Genomic DNA, 22,165 nt, shown 5'->3' with positions numbered 1-22,165 from the left:
GGTCTAGGCGCAATTCATTTTTTTTTTGACTTGTGCATCTGAACTTTGACTTTTCTGTTATTGATTATGCGGTACACATGAGTGCGGCGGACAACAAATCAAAGTTCCAAGCAAATAGCAACGCAATATGTCTTAAATCAGGACATAATCATTTGAATTATTTAATAGCTTTATTTTGGTATTACAATCACAGACGTGCAAGCTAATGCATATTATAATTAACTCTAGTCGAGTTAAGTTAAGCGTACATGCCGCGATCGTTTAGTTTGAAATAATAATGTTGACTGGTTAAGTTTAAAGTTAATATTGAAACTTCAACTTCAACTCAACTGTGTTTTGAAAAAATGATCGTCGATCTCTTATCTTTTATCTTTCCAATAGAGTATAACTTATATGTGATTTTACAAGTTGAACTCTCATACGCAGCTGCCGCGGCAAGAAATCGTGTAAGTAATGTCGGTATAGTATTGAAATATTGTTTTCTAATACATTAGTTATTCGATTGTACCGTCGTCGCTTTTTGAGAATTAAAACATACGGAGCACTGCTGCAGTGGTCTGAAAAGAAATTTTAACTTGCGAAATCCAATTTTTTTGACGACAAGAATTAATTACGATTGAGGTTTGTGTATTTTTTTGGAGACAACCCGTACAAGACGATGAGCAAACTGTGTATGGACAATAACGGTCATTAACACAAGCGACATATTTTGTTTACGAGTGAAGAGTTCATAAAATATTATCTACAATTTGTTACCACTCTAGTTATGGTGTTACTATTAGCTTTCGCCGATTATTGTGAACACCACTGCAGTATGGTTTTAAGAATTTTTTGCTTCGACTCACACAATGAATCGTTTAAATGAAGTTAGAAAGTTAAAACTTGATAAAGCTTATTATAGATTCAAAACTTTTACATTTTACCGATATATTTAAAAATAATGCAAACTCGTTGATAAATACGTTAGTTTTGTTTTAAACCATAGAAAATAACTAAAAACTAAACAAATTTTAACAAATTATCGGTGCATACTTATATTTGAAACACTTGGTTTAAGAAACATAATATAATTTTTATTTTCCCCAATTCACCATTATTGATTACTTACGTGATTTTTTTTAGTACTTAGCTGGGTTTTGTCGAGATAGTAAGACAAAAGTACCTTATTATGAAACTTTTGAAAAAAAAAATGGGTTATATTTACAAACTGTACTCCAGAATTAGAAACATAAACATATGTATGGTTTAGTTTCAAAATCACGAGTTTGGTTAACGAAATAAAAACGTAATTTGAATAATTATCATGAAAAATAGTTTGATTTTTTTAATTCTTTTTGAAATTTCAAAATTTTTATTGATACTGGGTTGAATTAAAAATAATAATATCACATTTGGATTGGTCGTCCTCGAATACAATAAATACTACGATGTGTTTAATAGTTGTATCGAATAAATAAAAGGTGATTTTATAATAATTTTGGAAGACTCAAATCGTTTTCCATACCACTGTGCATAGATAGTATAGCTTTTTATCTTTGTGCACACTACAGGAAAGACGTATGGGGACCCGTCCATTTTGACACTTGTGCCCAAATTTATTCGTTTCTGAACTCGATGTCAATGGCTCGTCGTTGTACACTGCAGTATAATGCAGGTTTATAGATTGATGCAGGTTGCAACAGGTAGCCCTGCGCGCCTTAAGCCACAAAAGAATATTATAATATGATAATACAATATCGTTCACGTTTATAATAATAATAATAATAATAATAATACAATATAAATTATAATATGCATTGTCGTCGACGAGGATCAAGTTGAATCGATCCGTATCGCGAGTACCTATGGACAGTGCAAATAATTTTTATCTCTAACCTGTTATTATTGTAATGTTCTACTTACGTCCGTCTTACATGATGGTGTCCACTCTCCTTCCCGAATCATCCGAACAGTGTTTTTTCCGAAAGACCAAACATCCAAGACCCTTTAGAGGCCCTCGATAACTGTATTGCCATTCCCTTAAATAAATACAGGCACACTTGTCGCAGATGGTCGCGGTCCGCAGGTGGTTACCGGTATCGGTAAACTACAGCGTTTGTCGACAAGACGCGTATTTTGTGTTTTTACCATAACTACGTTTCGTACATTTTATTAATCATTATTATTTTGATATTCGGAATCTTTTTTAGGTAGTTATTTTGAATGCAAAAAACGATGCGTTTATTTTCCAAAGAAGTATGTTTTTCTTGCGTTTGAACACACTATTTTGTCTTTTGAGTTTTCAGTAATTCTAGTAGAATTCATCTCCGACCTTCAACTACGAAAAACGTTTCTGGTCGCAAATTGACTTCGGTTGTAAAATAACGTTTAACTCCTCGAAAAGATCACAGCACTCCACTAGTGAAAATTGAGGGGGGGGGCGAGCACCTTCAAAAGTCGAATGACAGATACATTACGAATGAGTGTCGTTTCGCCTGATCAATAAAAGAGACTCGCAATTTTCTATTCAATATATAGTAATATCAAAAACCTATAGTATCGTTTTTCAAAATTTGGCTTTTACTGCCTTTCTATTTTGGAGGTAGGTATAGTACCTCCCGCACTAGCCAGTAGCCACCCCACACGCACGGATTTCGGCGATATAATCTCAAGGCATACAATATAATATGTATACGTCATGTCTACGTTCTACATTATTATTATTGTTATTATTATTTCGTATCCGTCGTCGACCCGTCAATTTTGGGTTCGGGTAACGCAGCCTTTTCTGCGTCAACGACACATATGTATACAATCATCGCTGCCGTACCACTGCAGACGTTCCTGTACCGGGTACAACTGCGGTACACTCGCACATATCGGATTTACATTTATTTATTATTTTATCGCCCCGATCGCACTCGCCCGGGACGACGACGACGACGACGTGTCTCGGATTTTCGTGCACAGGTGTCCTCTTGTGTGTAATATTCTAATACGAGTATATCCCGGTCGGGCAGACGGACAAAAGACTAAGGTTTACGTATTGTGCTGCGTGACGACGACGACGACGCGACGGTGCGATTGTGTCTACAATTTTCTATACAGGGTGATACGCCGATCATGCTCACCCACGTTATTTCCCATGCCGACGAATATGTCATTTTTCAAATTCGGATTTTTCCAATATTATGTTTTAGTATAGATGCCTATAGCTACTCGAGCACTGTAAATATGTTTAAATACTTTGGGTTTGCGAATGCAGTTTTCAGGAGAGCTCCCCACGGCGATGCATTTAGACAGGTACCAAAATGAAACTTTTATTGTTAATATTGTTATGAGCAGACGATTTATCTTGAAGATTCTGATCTATAAAAACTAAAATTCAAACGAGTGTAGTTTCTGAATTATCAAACTTTTAGTAGCTTCTAAGGATAATTGTGATAATATACAGTCAATAAAAAACAAAAATAGACAATATGGTATGATGAGAGACTATGACGATTGAAAAATTATTGTAATTAATATAAATATATTATAGTGTTATATTTTTGCAAACATTTTCTGAGGATAAAGAGTAACCCAACCTTCTTGACTGAACATTAAATATTTTATAATTTATGCAAAATCATTACTGAGGATTATCATCCTTAAATAAAAAACTAAAAAAAAAATAGGTACTCATTGGAATTTCAATTTGAATTTATCAACATTTTGAAAGAAATAATTTCCAAATCATTTGGTGATTTGAAAAATAATATTTTAATACTTGTATATATGCAGTTGTCATTAGTTCATAACACCACAGAATAATCTTAAGATGGTATAAGTACTCAACATTACGATTTTCAAGTATAATTAAAATATTTAAAAAATCAAAATCAAAAATATCAAAAATATTAATGATTAAGGAGGGGGTGGGGTGCCTATGATTACGAATCACCCTGTAAATGCGGTTCGTCTGTTCGTCACTACCTCACCGGGTGTAAAATATTTTGGAGAAAAATGAGCAGAGGATAATATAATTATTATATTAAAATATGAGAGACGGATTTTTTTTCAGAAACCGCATGTCGAGTTTACTTAGTTTAAAATGTATTTGAATATTATGTGATAAATTGTAATTAAAAGCTGTGTTCAAAATTAAGGTTACACTGTGTACGCTGGTCTAAAGCGTGTACAATAATAAAGAATAATTAACTCAAGTTAAGTCAACTAAAGTGAACACTACAGTTAGTATTCTGAATTTCATCGGTTAAAATATGAAAAATCCGTTCAAAGTTAATATGGAAATAAACTTAATAAACATTAACTCGTTTAAAAAAAGGTTGAATTAAGTCTAATATTTTTATCGGTGCATATTATTTGTACGTTTTTATGAGACATAGTATAAATTATAGTGATTATACTACTATACTTTTAATGTAGGTATAAAACCTTTAGAAACCAAACATTTTTAAAAAACATTTTTAATTTTAACTTTATGCATTATTTTTGAACCAAATGAAAAATACTAAATTATTCTCAATGTCAATTAAACTAGTTAAGTTTTTACATAAATTGGAAAGTCAAGTGCCTAGCAAGTTAAGTTGAAACGTTCATAAAACATGACTTTTTAACTTGACATAAGCTTACGTGTATGTTATATAAAATAATCATACTGAATATAAGAATCAGTTACTGGCTGTGAAATTGACCTACGATCGGACATATTATATGTAAATATGTATAAGCATATGATGACTGATATTAGATTTGAGAGGATTAAATCCGAAATTAAATTTCGTGTGAATCTAGTAAGATCGGTTCTTAACGGGAAGGAGAAACGCTATTATTGAGCGCATACATAACAACCGTACTCTTCTACGATGAAATGTATCGTTCCCAACGGCTGCACTTGTCAAAATAACTGTGAGACACAAAGTTCACGAAGGCCATAAATCATATTATTAACATACCTCCAACGAATCTGTTGACAACACTGCATTGAGCAAAAAAACAAATACTCGTTTCAAATACACATCGTTGGAATATTGTTACGATACGACTCGAAGAGGAATAAATAATAAGCCGATAATATATGTCTTGTACGGTATTGAATATACCAGGGATGGGCAACTCGAAGTTACTAGCGGGCCACTTTTAAGTACTTTAAAATCTAGCGGGCCGCAGTGCATAAGAGAAAGCGACGAAAAAAGGTCCTTCAAATTTACTAACAGTTATTTTTTACGTTTATTTATTTATATTTACAATTATTATTTAATGTGATACTCGAGGATTTGGTTTTTCAGTAGAGAATTTAGTAAAATCCACTTCTATTTCGAATGATTTGTCGTGTAATGTCTTTTCAAATTATATTCTTTTAGTACTACAATAATATTGAAACAAACTAAACATTGAGGTTTTTATTGTTTGTCAATAATAAATAAATAATCATTCTCCCATAAGCTGTTAAAAATTCTATTTTCGTTTTCGATTTTACGCTTTTTAGCGGACATTTTTAAAATAATTACTACAAAACACGAAAATAATAGTACTAGCGGTGTGACGCTACGGCGGTGCGGTACGTCAGCGTGACGCTACGGAATAAGGATATGACTGAACCGATAAAATGAAATAAATAGTATGTTAGCTACGCCATTATAAATATACATTTAGATATTCAATAATTTAGTTTCAGTTTAAAACTGGATAAGAATTTATATCCACATTTTATCGAAAAATGTAATAAAATAAAATAAAATACAGATAAGTGCTAAAATTATTCAAAATAAAAATACATAAAAATATTCAATATACTACCATAGCTATACAGGCTCATTTTTAGGAACCCAGCCTTCTAAAAAACTTTATCGGTTTTATGTTTGAATTCTACTTACATCAACTTCTGCGATTGCAACATTATTCAATAATCAATTTAATTCCCTGCATCGAGAGCTTAGCGTTATCAATGCTACATTGTCATATACACTTCGTAAATACCACGGTTATCTACTAGTAGATAACAGTAGTAAATACCTCTTTTTTTTTCACTAAAATATAATATTGTTTGAAAGGTTTTTATCCTGTGCGCATTGATTTATTTTCCCTAAAATTGTAGTAATTCCTCCACAAAATTTGAACTTTGGTTACTCGAGATTAAAAAATAATAGGTACAAGATATTATTGTTGTTGATAAAACATGTCTAGTAGCTCGTGTATAAAGATAGATAGTGACCAACAGAACATAATTTAATCAAAACCGGAAAAATGTAGCTTTTTCGCTCCAATTAATTATCGACAAGTCATTAGATCAGAAAACTAACAACTAGATTTTTAAAAGTTGTAGCCGACAATTAGAGTTCTGAATTTGAAATACTCCACTTGAAATTGTTGAATCGAACATTTTCTTCTTCTCGAATTATTTTTATGAAACCGAAAAAGTATTTTTTTTTTATTTTAAACGAATTTAGTTAAATGTGATTAGAAATGATTATTGCTAACACTCACAAAATATCGACGATCAATGACAACTTATCAACCGAGGTTAACTAATTTATATGTAATGCGGTCGTAAATTAGGTGTACAAAATATGGTAAAATATTATAGGTTATGATATAACATCACTCATCATTCGGGCTATATCTCTATCGACTATTATTTGTCACTATTCGATATCACTTTCGTAAAATATGTTACACCGCTGAAAGCTAGTGACTAAAATCTTTTAAAAATGACGCTGCTTGTTTTTTTTTTTTTACTTTTAATTTGTTCGTATAAATGAAATATGTCAAGAAAATAAATGTCGTGAAATTTTAAAACCCTACACTGACAACTATCGATTATTAATTTGCACAGAGGAAAATAAGTTCGAGAAACGCGGTGCCGCCTCGAGCACGAATGTTAAATTTTTGATTACGACAGCAGCAGCTGTTGAATGCCTAATGCACTGAACATTATATATTTCATATAACCCCCCCCCCCCTATAGCATGCCGAAAACATCGCACGGCATCATCGTAATCATCATTTTTTTTTCGAAGTCATTATTGACAATAATATTAAATACGGAGTTACACCGTGCCGAGGGGACGTCATTGGCCTTTGGCGAATAAACTGATTTACGTGCAGGCGATGATATTGATGATATTGTCGTATTCGACTGGCCGTTGAAAATCGAATATTTCCGGAGAGCAAAAAATACGTTTAAAATAAACACTCGTTCATCCGCGCGATTAGTAGGTACAACGTGAACGCGAAAAAAATCGAGATCTTTCGAGTGGCCTCGTCGAATACGTTTTTGTCGGGCAAACAAAATTCGAAATCATGTCGATGCAGGTAGGTACATTATTGACTTGATGTACAAACACTCACGTCGTTAGGTCAATATTGACGTGTTATTATTCTCGTTGTTTGAGCGAAACGGATTAGCCGGCGTACGAATGTGGGTAATCATTATCGTGTTTAGGTACACAGTCGTCGAACGACTACGACAAAACGTGAAAATTAATTCGTCCGAACAGCAACAATAATAACCGTCTAGACGTTCATTATTTCATTAATCGTTCGCCAATGATAATATTATGGGAAATAACATTATGTAATACGCGACGACGACACATCAAACAAGTTAATTTATTTGCCATACACGATTGTAATATTATAACATAGTCGTCGACGGCTGTTCATGTGGTATAATAATAATATGTTCATAAAATCATTCGATCAAACAGCGTTTAACTAAAAAATCGCTCGAAGAGATTGGGTACATTTTCACAGCCCCCCCCCCCCCACCACAATTTTAATCTTTAATTTTTTTTGTTTTTTACCGTCCTTTCGTAGCCGGTTCGTAGTGGTTTGCTATCTCATTTTTGAAATGGACCTTCGACGAGTAACTATACCGATTGAAAAATCACGACAACGATATAATACCTGCTCGGTTCAATAATATAATAACCTGACCTATACCTACGACGCAGAGTTATTCACAAAGCACGCTCACCTCCGTCTTCCCGTCTAACGGCGGTGAATATGAAATATCCAAAGACATTGATTCGATCGTTCAAGCGAATCTTGGTAAAAATGTCCGAAAGAAATTTCGTCCTGCAGGTTGTAACTGTCCAAAATAAACTATATAGGTACTGTACTCGACAAAGTTGCTTAGTATCAAAAATAGGATAAATATACAGTTAAAATAGATTATTATATTCAACTAAAAATGTACACCTATTTACAACATTGATTTATATTTTAAAAAAAAAACAATCAATATTTGTTTTTTTTCTTTTAAAATCAGATATAGACGATATGATTAAAAAATATCTCATGATATAATATAGGTACCCACTTAAAAACTTTAAGAACCAAGATTAGAATAAATTATTTATTTTCTAAATTGTGTGGAGGGGGGGGGGGTAATGAATCAGCTTGTACGTATGTCAAATGTGATGTTCGATATGAACGTCTGTTAAAAATATTCAAGAAATCCAACGAGGATCGACAAAATTTCATTATTTCAGTTCGGTATGCAAACTAAGTAGGTATCATTATCCGTATATTTTATCGATCGCTCGTCCTTTAGACTTAGACGGTTACCGAGCTAACAGTTAAATGTAAGTCTTAAGTTTTTTTTGAAGTTAATAAAAACAAATAACCAAAAAAAGTTAATTAAAGTTTAGTTGAATTAAAGGAACTTTTATGATCGTTGGAAGGCAATGATCGTAATAAATAATGTATGCCTTCTAAGTCGATCACTAATTATATGAAAATAAATTAGATAGTTAAATCAGTATAAAAAAAAATCTACTTTTTTAATTATAACCTACGTGGGTCACATAAAGATTATTTTGTTCTTAACTGTCTAAAAAATATTATACATTTATGTAACTTTATCAAAAAAAAACAATAGAAATCATAGTTACATTATTATTAGTGTACTCGTTAGTATAAAAACATTACAACCTGAAAATTTGAAAAAGTTTTCTATAATATTTACTCCGTGCATTATTTTAAATCACCTGAAAAGCTAAGTTATTATTTTAATTAACTTTTCACGTTAATTACCAAATGAAGTCGAAGTGTTCAAAAAAAATATAGTGCAGATGAAGCAGTGATGTCGTGCACAACAGCTTACGTAAAAAATATGATTTGAACATTGGTTACAGATAATTCACAAAGTCCCAAGAAGACCGACATAATTTCATTATTTTAGTCGGTATACATCTAAGTAGGATTCGTATATTTTTCCAAGCTTTCGTCCTCAAGATGATGCAAAAATTCATAAATACGATCGAATTGGACCATACCAACAAGGCGGTAAATAATTATTACGTTTCAATAAACACAATGCTTACCTGACTATAATGGTCGGCCGTCGGCGGTAAAAAATAAATAATATAATTATTGCTATTACCAACCCGGCCGTAAACGAAATAATTGGACATCAAAATAATAATATTAAACACCAAAGAAAGTGGTCTGCTTTGTTTGTCATTACACCGTTATATAAGTATTAAAATTAAGTATAAAATATAGCGATAGAATCCAGTCGTGATAACTCGATTTTTTTTCTCGCCCTTTGAAGTGTCGTAAGTCGTGTTTGAGCCGTTTGAGGTGCACAAACATCAGTGGAAACTTACTACCCCTCTGTGTATCGTCCAAATGGTATTCAAATAGTAATTAAAGTGTACTCTTAAAAGGTTGGATTTTTTTCTTATAAAATATTTATCGAATTCCAAGACCGTCACTTTAATAACTACAAGAATTAAACCTTTGCTGTTCATACACGACAAAGTCGCTATTAATTAGTGTTAACGGAGAACCGACATAATCGCATAACAGTAGTATTATAATTTTTGAAGTCGGACGGGTTTTTATTTCGAGAGTTGGAACGATTTGGGAATTTTTTTCCATCTAATTGCATACATATTTTAATGAATAAAATTTCGCAGATATTAAATTTAAATGAAGTCAAAGGGAAATAATATTTAACATTCGAATTCGTTAAAAAGTTGAACAACACATTTCTTTTCGGTTTTCTTAACGAGGAAAGACCCGGACCCTGGTGGGCGAACAGTAATAATAATTGTATCAGGAAAAAGAGGAAAAATCGATTTCACGTTGTTGGTACCACGGCTGCGGCTATTCCGACGTTATCGTTGAAACAATCGAAAGTTTTCGACCTTGCAACAGCAGCAGCAGCCAGCAGCAGCAGTCGGCCCCACCTGCCATAAAATAATAATAATAATAATAATAATAATACACCTAATCCATTAAATTTAATATTTTCCCTCGCGAGCCCGTCGGATAATGTTACCACGATGTGCCGTCTATATACAATATACATATTATATTATATTATGTGTAGGTATATATGAGTACATAATAGTAATATAAACATAAACCACATGACGTATGAGTAAAATTCGATGGCGCCTATAATATTATTATTATTATTATTACCTACGACTATATTATACAGGATGATTCGGCGCGTGTTCACCCCCATTGCTTTTAACTCTATTCGCGTCTTAAAAAAAGCTTAAGACCAACTGACGTAGGTACAAAATAAATGAATAAATATTGGTTATTCAAATGTAAAATTTAAAACACAATTTAAAAAAAAAAGTTATTGATTTTACGACGCCAAAAATGGGCCACTATTAAAGTAGGTATTTAAAGAGAAAATTAAAAAAAAAATGATTTAACGTTAAAATTAAGATGAATAAATATTTGTAATAATTAACTTTTTCTGATATTTTATATCAATGTATGACGTAGGTATTATAATAAATTTAAATAACTGTTTCTGCGCTATGTTTTAATATTTTTACTCGTTTTTTCAAGGATATTTTTTTACGCCCCGGGACGTCTAAACTTCCAAACAGCTACGTCCATAAATTGTCCTTATTTGACGCCTCGAGGACCGTATTGTCAAATACTTAGATTTGTCTGACAACTTGATGAGTATAAGTAGTTACACAGAAGCAGATGATTTAGTGAAAGCGTTGATGTACCTATACAAATCAAAATTTGAACGAGCACCTACAGTTTTTCAGTTACTCAAAATTATTGTGATTAATATCAATCTATAAATATTTTATAAAAAACGTAAGTAAGATATAAAAATATAATACATCGATTTTATACATTTGTAAAACATTTTTTTAAAGACCATTGCCCTTAGTGCATGAACATTTCAATAACACCGAAATTCTACTCGTTAGAGTTTTGAATTATATTCATAAACATTTTCAAACGAATCATAATATTTGCTCCATAATTTACAGTAAAAAAAGTCGGTTCTCGTTTGAAAAATAAAAAGTTTGCTTCCCAACGGGACACTCTTTAATCGGTGTAAAAAACCTAAGGAGTTGAAAATGTCAGCCTTGAATGTACTTAAAAGTTACGAAAATCAGATTTCGGATGGGTTCATTATTATAGGGAGAAATGGTGGCGATGAGAATGTTTGGCGAACCGTCCTGTATACCCGTCAGGAGTGTCACTTGCCCAGGACCAGATGAAGACAAAAATATTACTCAAGGCTATAGTCTTTTAGTCTTTGCCAACCACTAGTGTTTATGTCTTGCATACCTACCTAAAAATAATATATTTCACACAAATACGTGAAATCTGAATATTAAACATTTTTTTGACAGTTTTCGATGTTCATTTCTAGGACTAGGACAGCATAATAATTTGAAATAATATTTAAACCTCAAAATGTTTATGCAAATGCATAGTCTGCCCACACTAGTGCAGACCCGAATTTACTGGATGCAAAGGTGCGCATTACTTGCATCCCAAAGGCGGTGATTTTAACTAGGTATCTCACAGATTTAGTTTGGAGATTAAAAACTGAGGATTTTCTAATATATGAGTTGCAATAACATTATGTTTTCACATATTTGTTTGATGACGATGAAAGTGATTTTTTTTCAAATTTGAATTTTCGTTTGCTTTACCTAATCGTCTTAAGCTATTTCCTTAATTTCCTTTTGCTTTAATCTTTTTCAATTGAAATATAAACCTAACAATTATCTTTTCGCGTTGTGCATGTATATAGTCAAGCAGCCTATAACTTCTATGTTACTGCTTTCATAAAAAATAAAAACAAAAAAAATAAAAACCAAAAATATCTCATGGCTATCAAAAGCGAAACTTCCGGTCAACTTTTTTGTTTTGTTTAAACTTTAAGTCCAAAGTTTAATCCCGTACGTACAGGCTGGCTTGATTAGGGATTTATAGAAGAGTATAAACGAAAACGAGAGTTTAGATTTAGGCGCTTAGATTTAGTATGCTGGGCCCAGGTTAGCCTACGATCAAGAGTTAGGCCTAGATATTTGACTGTTTGAGTAATAGGAATTCGGGTGCCATATGTATGAAGACAATAAAATATAAATAATTTTTTATGAGTAACGGCGCCCTCGGAAAGTGTTCGTTGTGCTCATAGTATTGAAACCGCTGATTTGGAGCTAAATATTTGACATCATATCTTTTGTAAGCGTCTATATGTATAACGCATGAACGTTCACATTCACACATCGACTGAACTTCTAACTCGACCCACCAAACTAACGTTAATACTTTGTCCTCGCCCGTCCCTTTTGCGTTGTGGTTAACATTTCATCAGCGCCATTCAATCGCGGTTCTCGAGACATCGTTTTGAACTTGGTCGCTATTATAATAATAATGTTGTCAGGGACGCTTAATAATACCGAACCAAATAACAATAATTATAAGAATCGTCTGTTTGCGTGTTATTATTATTATTTATTTTTTTTTTTTGTAACCACTGCAACCAACTAAATTATTATTATAATATATAATATACGTGCATAATATAGGCTAGCAGAGTAGCACCTTGTAAGATATATACTATATTATATTGTATAATCGCAATTGTAATGTGAACGTTTGGGTTTTTCAGAATGAAATACAGCTTTTAACGAGAGCGCGACGAAAAAAAAAACATATTAAATTTATGGCGAAAATCGCTAATTGCATGCTTTGGCCGCCGGTGGAGTATCCTGCGGGGCTTTCCATTGTGCCGGTAAAGGAAAAGACGTTCAATTTATGTAAATATCACAGCACAAAACCGCACCACTGTGCGAGTTAAATGATAATAGTATAATATTATAATTATTCATTTTTCACAATGGACTGCTTCTGCTGCTGCTGTAGTTGTTGTCGAGTCCCTGCGGATGGCCGGATCTATACCTAGGTAGGTACTTGGTTTCTTTAAACGCATCTAAGTCACATGACAAATTATAATAATAGTACAAAAAATAATGACTTTATACGTGCATAATATAACAATTAGGCATAGAGGGATGGAAAAAACGTCAAAAAATGTTCACGAAAATCGTCGAAAATGAACTCGAAAATAGTGTGCGTACCATTTTTTTTTTGCATTTAAGCGAACTTGAGCGTAATGTACTTTGATACAGTAGTTTTATTCAAATTCCGTGCATCCGCCATTTTCTTAATGTTCTCGTATAGGTTATGCGAGCTCTACATATAACTACAAGTATTGTATTGTTATGACGATAAACGTACCTACTTACATTATTATGCGAAATAAAAACTTCCTCGAAAAGTTTTTTTTCTTCTTTGAAAAGAAGCGTTTTACTCGTATTTTTAGTATATAAGAATGATATATCTTATGAAAACCCGAATTAATTACAGACATTGCATTTAGGATTTGAACAGGAAACCACATGGGTACGGGATAAACCAAATGTCTCGTTACGAAATCAGAAATTGGCGAAGATTTGCATTCAACCTCCAATTCTAACGATCCATAGCGAGTTGCAGTTTGGTGGTGTGAAATCGATGTTTTATAAGAGGCTGGTGAAACGATACCAGAAATTGCAAGATGTAAGATGGAAGAAGAAAAATATTAACGACTCAACAAGGGAGATCCTAGGCACGTGGGCTAGTTTTTTCGATAACAATCATATTTTTTCAAACTATACTTTTAGGTGTATTATTATATTTACTAAATAATTTTGACTTATTGGTACCACCTGTCACCTACCCACATGTTTGTCGTAAACTAAGTACGATTGGATTAAGTATCGATATCATCTAATGGGAAAATTGGTAATTTTGTATTGAATACCTAATGAATTGCTCAACGGAAGGGCGACCGACTGTGACTTGACATCAGCTCAAAAAAATTTTGCAGTTGCAGCACTGAAATTAACGCATTCTAGTGCACTCGTGTAGCGCATTTTTGGTCAGTCCTCTCCGCAACAGCAAATCATTTACCATAATATTGTGACTACTTCTGAATTCATTTATATTACGCTGTATTGCATTATATTCACAAAACTGTACCTACCTAAATGGTAGACCTAATAAAATATTAAAAATCTTACAGCCGGAAGAGAAAAATCGCATTTGATCTATTTAAAAATGTACCTAATTTTTAGTTATTCATCCGATTTCGAACGGTAAAACACCCCATCAACCGGTGCCATTATATATACTATAATATTAACTGTCATATTATACGGTTATTAATTGCTGACCACACAGTATTCCGCACGTGACGGTCATCATATGCGCAGAATGACACTCGACTGTGAAAATAACGTTAGACCATCTAAAAAAAAATCACGTCTTTCGAGTACTTTTCTTTTCGATTCGTTAGGTAACAATAAGTCAATATAATAACATATCGAACTGCTAAAAGGCTAATCCCGCAATGAACGATGCAATATATTATGTGAACGCGCTTCGCACATAAAACGATTGTATTTTGATAAAAATATGTGTGTATAGGTACCTACCAGCAGCGTGCTCTTTTTTATATTCCTACAATGAGTACGTGTAACGAACGGGCGACGCAAAAATAAAACACAAATTCCGAGGGAAAATGATAAAAAAAAAAAAATGTAATGCGTCGCGATAATAATTACAATAATATTACGTTACCACGCCGCGCGTTAACGGTTCGGAACGAAATCTCGTACCTACAACGTATAATAATTTTATATTTTTTAAAAAGGTAGGTGCATTATATTATTATTACATTATTGTATCGTTCGTAATACATAAATGATTTGATGGTATATACAGGGTGATTCACCGAGCATGCCACTTTTTCTCTCCTGCAGTAATGCAGTTATTGAAAATCCGATTTTTTGACATTATAATTATGTTTAAAGATGACAGTATTTTTCAACTATTCAGATTTATTTTTTTGTAATACCCACTCGATCTGCACTGACTACAAACTTTTGTTTTATCAAATGAAAACAATCTGCCGACATTTTATACGGTAAATTATTATTTAACGGATCGTTTTTCTGAAAATGTTGACTTATCAAAAATTCTAACGAGTCCTTAGGTTGTGAGTCATTTGACTTCGTGTGCTGTGGATAGTAATAATATAGGTCCACGATGATGAGCTTCGACGATATTATTAGAGCTATGATAATTTTACATTAATTACAAATAACACACATTGATGTGTAAATAAATATAATTATTGTCAGATGCATTGCGGGGAATTAATGAGTATGGCTAGTATCAATGATGGGCATCAAGAAACTAAATAAAAAAGAAAAAACCTACAAGAAAGTGCCCTAGGAGAAGAACCACTTTTTTCTCCCAATTAATCGATGTTGTATACAATATAATGTGTTGTTTTTTTATTATAACAAAATATAAATTGGCTATTGATGCTTTGACACGATGTTATTGTAGTTTATATTTTTATCGATCAGCGAAATCTATCGTATAATTGATAAAAAAAATTAAACCTTTTTATACTATCTAACATTCAAGTTATAAGTTCTAACCTTTTTATATCTACTTGAACTTATCTGTTATCAGAATAAACAGGGAACTTATAATATATAGTCGCAATTAATTAATTTTTCATGACATGGAACCTTTTAATTCTCAACCTTCGATTTTTCAAATCGTTTTATTTATGATTTCGATACGTCGATAACGTCGATTAATGGCAATTGTGCGTCTAGGGATCAAACCAGTTAAAATTAATTGGTCAGTCGATGTTGTGGGTACATCGTATAGCGTTCATTTCGTTATGTTTCGTTTGCTCGAGAATAAAGAGTTGTAGAAAGAATGTTTGGATCGTTTTTGAAGGACATTGTTGCAGTTAAAATGCATTTTTTTATAAAATATTTGAATAGTTTTTTATGTTGAGCATAAAAATACTGGCTCTAATTTATTTGGTAAATATTTGATATTTACATTGATTCGTGGTACCTACGAAATCGTTTTTATTGTAATGGGCTTTACTTTGCAGTCTGCAGCTCACTGAAATCGATTACCTATCTATTTATGACGACTATACACATTTTTATTTTAGCACACGCGAAGACAACGCACACGTTATCTCAACACGTATACATATTACATATATTGTACTCAACAACTTTAATCCCTTCCGTCTTTGGACACGCGAGATTCAAAACATGACAACAATAATACATTATATGGTTACCACCTACCCGTTTAAGGGATATAAAATGATGCATTAAATAGTAATATGAACGAGACGAAACATTATCCAACTGAGCGGGAAGCACTATTTTTTTAATCAATATTTTTTATTTAAAAAAAAAAAAACAATTGCGATTTGTTATAGTACCTACCTAATTTATAGGTATATAATATAATATACCTTTAAAAATAAAAGTTGACGTTAGTACGTTTTAGAAAACAAAAAAAACTCAATTTTTATTAGCACACTTAAAGTGAATGTCTGACAAGCTGGTACCGTCACATAATATGTTACGATAAGCATGAGCATAATTATTTAGTAACCTTTTTAGAGCATAATATTACAAGCTTATATATGCATATTACTGCACTATTTAAATTGTTAAATTAATAATAGCTAAACATTTTATATATTTTGAGAGAATATAAAGCCACGGTGTATTTATAATAATTGTTGGTACTTCAGTAGAGTAAAACACGTAACATTAATTTCGATCATATATAAATAAGGCTCAGATTGTGAAATCTATGTGGACAGCTCATAATATGAGCCGATTATGAGTGTTTGTTCGTTATTAGAAATGAAAATAATGAGCTAGTAAAAATCTCTGCTGTCGGCATATTATAGTAAAATATAATATTATTATATTGTTATGATTATAACTTTATAAGTAAACGCGTTGGATCGTAAAGTCAATGATCAAATTCCAATGTTAATGAACCAATATTTGAATTATATTACGCATTATTATTACTTAGATGATGTTAGAAAATATATACATTCACAAAAAGCATATTTTTTCATATTTTACTAGCATTTGCATTGAGAACATTACTGGCAAATCCACGGTCTGTACAATTATAAAAATTGTTGTTCGTGCTCCAATAAGACGGAACAAAATATAAAAACTTACTGTAAGACAGTATAATATAATATCGTTTAGACGGGTAAAAAATCTCTGTGATAGCTGCTGCTGATACCCATACAATAGCGGTAACCGCGTTGGATCGCGAAGTCAATAATCACATTAAATTGTCTATGAACTACGTATTATTTTATTTGTACTATATTTAATTAATAATCACATTGAATTGTCAATGAACTATTATTTTATTAATTGTATTATTTAATTCGTCTTATTATTTCGGTGTTAATAAAACATATGACATAATATTATAATAAACCTAACTGCAGACACAGTAATATATATTGTAATATATAGTTTGAACCGGTAACCAATCTGTATAATAAACCGCTGCTGATACCCATACAATAGCGGTAACCGCGTTGGATCGCAAAGTGCGCGCGCGCGCGCGCGCGTGAGCGCACACACTGCTGCACGGTGCACGCACTCCTCTCGCGGCGCGCGTAGGTATAACCGTCCTCCCACCCCGCCCTCGCGCGGGGTGTCCCAACATCTGCGCACGGGGGGGTGCGTGTTATATTATTAGTAAATAACGGCGCGTGCTGTTCGCCGCGGTGCTATACAATAATAGTGATAATAGTAATAATAATATAAAATATTAACACACACGCGCGCGCGCGCGCGCCCGCAAATCTACGGTACGCACAATGCACCGACGTGTAACGCCGCCGGCCCGGTGGTGCGCCGCCGGTATTGTTCCGCGGCCGGCGGCAGATGTTCGGGGGACGACGCGACGGCGGCGCACCGGCAGAGCACACGACAACCGTCCCGCCGCGCGCCGCGCGCCACCGCCGCCGCCGCGAACAAAACGTCCGCGTACACCTCTACAACACTGCTTGCAGCAGCAGCAGCAGTCACCTGCGCTCGAGCGCGCGCGCGCGCGCTCCATCTCGCGCGCGTTTAAGGGTGCTCGCGGTTGCTCGGCACGGAGACGGATAGTTCTGGTGGCGCGCGCGCGCGCGCCCGCAGTGATTGAATTATATTCGGGTTTTGCACACGCATTTTCACAAAAGGGGCGCCCCTCGAGCGCAGACGCGTCACCGCCTCACCGCTCGCCGCCACCGCGAATGACGGACGGACGGAAGGACGGACGGACGGGCGGGTGGCGGCGACTGCGACTACGTCGTCGTCGTCGTCGTCGTCGTCGGTGTGTGAATTATTATTACTCTCCGTTCGTCTCACCGCCGGCGGGCGTACCCTACCGGTCGGTGCGCGTATTGTGCACGTCACCGTATACCATTATAAATATTATACCGGGTGATCGGTAACGCGCGGGGGTTACCGCGGTTTGCGGGGCATCACGTACCGCCACCGCCGCCGCCGCCGGTCCCGCGGCAATGGTAATGCACCGCTCCTGAACTTTGGCGTGTAATTGCCTGCCCGTCGTGGGTACTGCGCGTCTTGTATTCCATATTTTTGGAAGATATTTTGCGTTTTGGTCGTATATAGCAAGGTCGGACGAGTTGGTGAAAACCATTCGCCGTGACGAGTTAATTCGATTCGATCGAATCGCCTTCGGTTAAAAGATAAAAGTTAACAGATAAATAACGTATTTAACTCGGTGACGAGATTAAAATTCAGGGTAGAAAATCAACTTAACTCTGCAGTTCAAAAAGCCAATTTATTTTTTACTCACAATATTTTTGAGTGACATAGTATTTTTATACACACTAATACATGCCGAGACGTTTAACATATTTTGTGGAAACATCAGATTATTATGATATTATATTATTAAAAAATAAATCACAAAAATCGAAAAACAGTCGACGAATCAGTATTGTCTGTTAGTTCCGCATGATTAGGAAATTAAAATACAAACTCAAATGCACGGTTATAATAGTTAACTATAAAAGTTGTTTACAACAATACAAATGTCCACTGAATAAAGTTAAAACTAATAGGTTAAAAACTGTGTTCGACAACTCAATGCCCACCTTTGTGAACGTATAGTTGGACAGACAGGTCGAGGCGTTAAGTCAGTGATAAGTACGCCCCAGATTTAAATGCACTAAAAAGTAAAAACTACGCGAAAATCCTCTTAGAATATCGAAAAATGGGCTAAAAAAACGTCATTGCAACCGAGATAAGGTCCTTCAAAAAGTGGTCCTACATTTTTTTTCAACACTTCTTGAGCAAACAAAAACATCCTATACATTTTTTAAAATTAAGCAATTTATATTTTGATCACTGCGGTAAAGTAACGTTTACCTGTAGAGCGAAGTTAAAGCGTTTTGAATTAAAAACCGTTCTGTAGATATCATGATGTAAAAGGCTTGAAATTGTTTTAAAAACCGTTTTTGAAGATAACATTTTCGTACTAGCAGGTTGTGGTTTAAGATAACAAACCGTTTTAGTTGTTTCGAAACGATTGCGAACAATTATTGTGGTGAATGTAAACTGGGATTTACTCCGATCGTTCTTTTTTTTTTTTAGATACCATCATATTATTATTATATTATTTTACGCATGACAGTTTTCACATGACATCTCGTTTTAAAACGTTTCGAGTAAAGCATCATAATGTTAAATAATATGTATAATATATGGTAATATTTAAATCGGTTTTAAGTTTTAAAATAATACGAATGGTCCATTATATTATAATATTTAAAAGCTAAAACCTTGTAACAAGTACCTAGTTGAGAATATTGTTATTAGCGCGCATAATGTATCCACGCAATCCACCGATATTGAGAGTTAATCATCTTTGGTAGCTGTGGTTATTGCAGATTTGTTTTATCATAAATACCTAGGTATGTAATTTTAAGGGTACCTACAAGGCACATCATAACAATATTTAACTTTCCTAATAACATTATACTCAGCTGGGCTTAACTGTTTATAATTTTATGATATGTATTTTGTACTAAAACGAAAACAAAATGAGTTAAAATGTTTTAAGTATATTTATGCTCTTTTAAGAGCATTTAGTTCCGAGCCCTACGGTGACAAGCTACAGACTCGGCTAGTAATCCGACACTTTCTTTTACCTTCTTCTTTGTCATATTGCAGAGGATAAAGTCCATACTTGTGAATTAGAATTACAACACGGAACAGAAGCGACCAAAAAACCACAAGCTAAAACCAAACAAAAATCGACGAGCTCATAATATTGCTACACATTTTTAACACGATATTACTATACGTCATTAAGTTTGGGCTTATAAATTATGAATTCAAGTAAGTACAGTTTTGCATTGTACAGTTTACGTTTAGTTTCTTTTCGTGGTCAATCCCTCAATAACCCGGTGAACACGGAGAAGTCTCTCTTTTTTTTTTTATCAATACTTATAATATTATGCAAAGTAAACCAAAAATGATTTATATATTAAATAATTATATTCGTATATTTAATATTACATATTATATATATTTTATACATTGTGAAAGAAAGACCTCAAATAACTGAAATGAAATAGCTTTTGTTATACTCAATATTTGAATTTCGTTACATATTTCGTATTGACTCTTGTGCTACACTTATAATATAACATTTTTTGTTTTTACCTACCCATTTTGTAAGACAATGTAAAACTAACAGCTAATAATAACGACATTAAATATAACGAATACAGTAAATACTAATGTGAGTACGTAGGTACTTATTTTGAAAAATACGGTTTTCAACCTACTTTTAAGTTATAATAATATCATTTTCGCCGTTTACAATAATATTTTTTTCTTTTTTCATGAGTAATATTGTTATTTTTTTTATTGAAGGAACTTCCATGGCAAATGTCATCTGACTTGCAAAATAATAATTTCCCTTCTCTCCCTTGCCAAGGGCCCGTGGCATTTGCACATATTTACGACAAGTCACTGATTGTATTATAATATGGCTTGCATAATTAGTTTGAAATCATATTGAATATTATATAATTAATAAAACTTAGACACTATTGAAAACGTCTCTATTTGTGAGGCTTGAATACATAATTTACAACTCGTTCAGAAAGATGTTATCGTACTTTAAAATTAACAATATTTTATTGCTAGTTATGTCACAATATTTTGAATGATATATTTAAAAACCATATAAGGAATTGAAAGGATCCGAACCAAATGTATTTAAATTTTAAGGTGGGCCCGAACCCACCCCTAGTTCCATCACTGTACTGTAAGGTATAATAGAAAACGATTATAATTTTTTTGAAAAACGTCGACTTTAAATCATATTATGCAAACTCTGCGTTATATTATTTTGCATAGTATTATTATGATCATGAGGAAATCACCGTGACTGAAATATTAATGCCCCCTCCCCCACCTAGCCAGCATTTGCACACATGGCGTAGCCACGGGGTTGTTTTTGGTGTTGAAACACCCCCCTTGGACGTATATTTTGTGCAACAAATATACTTGTTATACAATATTATTAAATGCTTTGGATTTTCACAAAATATGTCGACATAACATGCCTCTACAAGTTTTATTTTATATTTGATATGTTATTAGAATGAAGATTGATTACTACTAAGGAGTGTGCGTGCCCTGCAAGTTATACTTAAATACAAAAATAAAATACCCTACCAAAAACAAATCTTGGCTACGTGCCCGCACACGTCATGTGTGCCATGCCACTGATTGTATTATAATATGGCTTACACCTATAGCTTGAAATCATATTGAAAAACGACGTAAACGGTATAGGTAATTAGGTAACGGTCAGCAACGGTCTTATAGGGATTTTCCCAATAGTGACGAATATAATTTTTTCAAAAAGGTCGAGTTCAAATCATATACTACGCAACCGTTATTTTTCTCCGCCTTGCATAATTCTATTATTATTAAGATGAAAT

At 33.5% G+C, this 22,165-nt stretch overlaps 1 long non-coding RNA gene across 1 annotated transcript; it reads left to right on the top strand.

Moving 5' to 3' along the window:
• The first annotated feature begins 84 nt into the window (after positions 1 to 84).
• On the top strand, positions 85 to 14,355 carry LOC111040135. Its single transcript, XR_002605174.1, has 4 exons — positions 85 to 446; positions 10,804 to 11,067; positions 12,887 to 13,180; positions 13,658 to 14,355. It is a non-coding gene; the product is annotated as an uncharacterized LOC111040135 (long non-coding RNA).
• The last annotated feature ends 7,810 nt before the right edge of the window (positions 14,356 to 22,165 follow it).

This window comes from Myzus persicae, unplaced genomic scaffold, assembly GCF_001856785.1.
Source record: "Myzus persicae strain clone G006 unplaced genomic scaffold, MPER_G0061.0, whole genome shotgun sequence".
NCBI classification, from domain to species: Eukaryota; Metazoa; Arthropoda; class Insecta; order Hemiptera; family Aphididae; genus Myzus; species Myzus persicae.
The sequence above is the reverse complement of the archived record's forward strand: the minus strand, read 5'-3'. Positions and strand labels throughout refer to the sequence as shown.